Consider the following 5219-nt stretch of genomic DNA (forward strand, 5'->3'; position numbering starts at 1 on the left):
TTGCAAAGCTTCTGCAAGGGAAAAGACACTGTCAAAAAGACAAAAAGGCCACGAACAGATTGGGAAAGGATCTTTACCTATCCTAAATCAGATAGGGGACTAATATCCAATATATATAAAGAACTCAAGAAGACGGATTCCAGAAAATCAAATAGCCCCATTTTTATTCAGGGATCATATTTTTAATGAAAGAAAAAAATGAATTCTTCACACTGATTTTCATAGTGGCTGTACCAGTTTGCAATCCCACTAGCAGTGAATGAGGTCCTTTTCCCATTCATAATTATCCAGCAGCTGTTGTTGGTTGTTTTGGTAATCTTTCTAATTGGAGTAATATGGAATCTCAAAATTGTTTTGATTTGCATTTCCCCAACTGCTAGGAATGATGAACATTTTTTGAGTTTTTTTTTTTTTTGTTAGCATTTTTTATTTCTTCTTTTGATAATTCTCTTGAATTCCCAGGCACAGTTTTTGAATGGGTCATTTGATGTTTTGTTTTGTTATTGACTGTATATTCAGGATATTCATCCTGAATAGCTGGTGAAGACTTTTTATTCTGTGTGCTTCCTCCTCACCTGACTGATCATTTCTTTGGGTATGAGGAAGCATTTTAGTTTTATGAAGTCCCTCTTGTTAATCATTGGCTTTAATTCTTGGTCAAATGGATTCCTTTTCTGGAACTCATTTCCTAAACCTTTATCATGTAGGGTACAGCCTATATTTTCTTCTAGCAGTTTCTAATTTTCAAGTTTAGGTCTTTGGTCCATTTGCAGTTGGTTTTCATGCAAAGTGATAACTATGTACCTAATTTCATTCTTCTGCAAGGGGTCACTCAGTATTACCAGACTATTGGAGATGCTTTCTTTTCTCCAGCATATGTTTTGGCAACTTTGCCAAATGTTTACTGACTAAAGTTACATGTACTCATACTTTGGTCTTTTGTTTTTGTTACATTTGTTTATATGTCTGTTTTGTGTGAGTATCCTATCATGTTTATTACTCTGGATATATATAGTCTCCTTGCCTATCCATTCTTCCACCCAGGTCCTTCCCTCCATCTTCCGAGATGTCTGTTTTATTACAGGGAAAAGGGAACACTTCTCCACTGCTGGTAGGTTGATTCTTGATTAGGACAGGGACTTTGGGTCCTCTTTCCAGTGAGATCCAAACGAGATCCATAGGCCCTTCTTCAGCTACCTTCTTTGAGTCTGTGGATTGTAGCATAGGTATTCTTAGTTTATGGTTAATATCCATTTATAAGTGAGTACATAGCATGTTAGTCCTTCTGGGACTGGATTAATTGATTCAGGATGATATTTTCCAATTCCATCCATTTGTTTGCAAATGTCTTGATGTCATTACTTTTACTAGTATTTCATTGTGTAAATGAAGAACACAGACCAATAGGATTAACATAGTGAAAATGGCCATCTTACCAAAACAAATTTACAGATTTAATGCAATCTCCTTCAAAATTCCAGCACAGGTTTTTTACAGACTTTGAAAGAACAATTTTGAACTTCATATGGTAAAACAAAAACCCCAGAATAACCAAAAAATCTTGAACAACAAAAGAACTGGAGGAATCACCATTCCATATTTAAATCTGTACTATACGGCAATAGTGATAAAAACTGCATGGTATTAGTTCAGAAACAAACAGGTTGATTAATGGCATAGAATCTAAGACCCAGAAATAAATTCATACACCTATGGATGCTTGATTTTTGACAAAGAAGCTAAATGATACAATGGAAAAAAAAAGAAAGCACCTTCAATAAATAGTGCTGTTCTAACTATCTGCATGTAAAAGAATGAAAATAGATCCACATTTATCACCCTGCATAAAACTCAAGTCCATGCTGATTATGGACATCAGCATAAAACTGGATACACTAAATATACTAGAAGATAAAGTGGGAAATATCCTTGAACCCTTTGGTACAGAAGACAATTTCCTGAACAGAACACCAACGGCTCAGGCTCTAAGATTTATAAATGGGATCTCAGGAAATTGAAAAGCTTCTGTAAGCAAAGGACACTGTCCATTGGACAAAATGTAGCGTACAAATTGGGACAGGATCTTCACTAATCCTACATCTGACAGAAGAGCTAATATCCAAAATATAGATAGAACTCAAGAAATTAATCTCCCCCAAACCAAATAACCCAATTAAAGATGGGGCATGGAACTAAACAGAATTCTCAACAGAGGACTCTCAAATGGCCAAGAAGCATTTAAAGAAATGTTCAACATTCTTAGTCATTAGGGAAATGCAAATCAAAATGACCCTGAGAGTCCAGCTTATACCAATCAGAATAGCTAAGATAAAAAACTCAACCAGCATATGGTGGTGAGGGTTCAGGGAAAAGGGAACACTTCTCCATTGCTGGTAGGTTGATCCTTGATTAGGACAGAGATTTTGGGTCCACTTTCCCCTTTCAGTGCTGGGACACCAACTGATTTGAACCTGTGTGGACCCTGTGCACACTGCTAAAGTCTCTCTTGGTACATAGGTGCACCAGTCCCATTGTATTTGAAATACAACACTTTATTGAAATCACCCAGGACCTCTGGTTCTTTCATTCTTTCTGCCTCTTTCCATATATCCCTAAATGTTGAGGGTAGGGGTTCAATGAAGACACATCATTTAGAGTCCTCCAGTTTCTTCATATTTTCCAGTTGTGGATTCATGTGTGTGAGTTCCCATGTACTTCAATAATAAGCTTCTGTGATGAATGAGGGAGTGAGATATTGACTTATGAATATACCCATATATCATTAGGAGCTCTTTTGTTGCTCTGTTCCCTTTGAAGAATAATATATTAAGTTTTTCCCTAGGCCTATGACTTATGTAATCTTTGGTTCTTGGTCACTTTAGCAGCATCAGATATGGGTTTCATCTCATGGAATAGACTTTGAATTGAAATCAACAGTTGCTGGTTTCTTGGTTATCCTTGTCAAATTTATGCCACCATTACTCCACTATATTGTGTAGGCAGGCAGGTAGGTTGTAGTGTTTGTTCTTTAGTGATATTTATGTTTACCTTTCTTTTCCTCTATTATAGAGAGTATAATATATTCTTTTCAGCCTGATAAATGATAGTTAGCAAGGTTGAATTGTTTTGCTAGGCACTATTTTAGTTAGAGTTTCCATTGCTGTGAAGAGACACCATGACCAAGGCAACTCTTATAAGGACACTATTTAACTGGGGCTGGCATAAATGCTCATAGGTTCAGTCTATTATCATCAAGGCAAGAGCATGTCAATGTCCAGACAGGCATGGTACAGGAGGAGCTGAGAGTTCTATACCTGCATATGAAGGCTGCTAGGAGAAGACTGACTCCCAAGAAGCTAGGAAAAGGGTATTAAAGCCCACACCACAGTGACATACCTACTCCAACAAGGCTAGATCCCCTGATAGTGCCATTCCTTAGTCTAAGCATATACAAACTATCAAATTCCACTCCCAGGACCCATAGGCTTTTACTTTCTTTCTTTCTGTCTTTTTTTTTAAAGAAGGAAACAAATTTATTATGGCTCATAAATCAAGGTAGAATCCATCATAGTAGATTAGAAGCAAATAAGAGGAGATTGAGACAACAGATACATTGAATTCTCAGTCAGCAAACAAGAAGAGATGAATGTATGCCTATCTTAGTTGCTCCTTTTTGTATAGTCTAGGATTCAAGCACTGAGAATGGTGCTGTGTAGAGTGAGTATATATTCCCACTTCAATAATCTAATCACAAACAGGTTGACACCTGAGATGAAAAATCAAAATCTACCCCGTGACAAATTCATACTGAAAACCATCACTTGTAATTGTAACCTTCTACTCATCCCCACCAAAGACTCTTAGTCATTTTATAATGCAAAAATAATGTGCACCATCAAGAGTCTATGCAATCTTTAGAAATTCTAATAGTTTACAATTCTGAAATCTATCTCATCTGAAACTAAAGACAATTTTTTAACCAAAAGCTTCTATAAAATTGAAAGGCAGTTATATAATTGCAATATTCAGTGTAACAAAATACTCTCATTCCAGAGTGGAAGAATAGAATCAGGGGATAGTAATGGATAAATAGAGCAAAATCCAGCACAGAAAATACTAAATAATAAAGCATCATGTACAGAACCAGAACTGTTAGGAAACTTGCTGGATGCCAATGGGTATAGTCAGCCCCACACCTCTAGCTGTCTCCAATAGCATCCATGGCCTCTTTCTTAGATTAACTTTACTCCAATTTTTTAGCATCCCTGGCAGCCATGGCATTGTCTTTGAGTCCCCAGTCTTTTTACAATCCCATTTAAACTTCCCTTTACACCTCCACAGAATGGCCTAATTGGCTTTCCTGCAGGATCCAACCCTGTCACACACAGCCTGGATTCACTTATTCTCTGAAACAATTTCAGCAAATATAGGACCACTTGGTCAACACTATCAAGTTCTATTGCAAGCTAGAGATCTAACCTGACCCTCTTAGACTGATACATCTTCTGTGGGCATTTTTCCTGTTGTCCCAGTGTGGTGCAGGAGGCTTCAGATTGCTTTAATAATTAGAGCTGCTTTGACAGAAATAGATTGAATGTTTTCCTTTCTTGAAATTTCTCTTTCAAACAAGTTACTTAATTTTCTTTAGATTTAGATTCTCTCAAATTCTTAGGGCAGGCAAAAGAAAACCATATTCTTGAAAAAAAAAAAAACAACAAAAAAAAGTTTTCTCCTTAGTTTCTGTGCACCTCTGAAATCTCTTGAGTCAGATAACAAACGTTCACATTTCCCAAAGCATACTTGTTTTCCAAGCAACTTGTTTTTAAAAATCTTTAAGAAAAAGATAAGTAAAGCCAAACCAAAGCATCAGGAAATTAAGCTTCAATAATGATAATAGAAAAAGAAAAATACATTTTTCTCAAAAGCCCATATCAATTTCTTTTTTAAAAATTTAATGAATTTTTGTTAATAAAAAGTAATAGGAATTTAATTAAAGCTAAAGAAGTAAGCAACAAAGGGAAGGATAGCCATTTTCAAGAATGCACATCTTATAACTTTGAATATTATAGTTATGGAGTCCTTGCTGAAAAATCCAGAGATAAACTGATACAGAGTTCTAGGAGAAGGCATTCCATAAAGAACACAAAGGGTGGTACAAACTGATGTGGAGGAGACTTTCATCATAGATGATTCAGTAAATGAAAACAAATCAGAAAGAG

This window comes from Mus caroli, chromosome 17 (assembly GCF_900094665.2).
Source record: "Mus caroli chromosome 17, CAROLI_EIJ_v1.1, whole genome shotgun sequence".
Taxonomy (NCBI): Eukaryota; Metazoa; Chordata; class Mammalia; order Rodentia; family Muridae; genus Mus; species Mus caroli.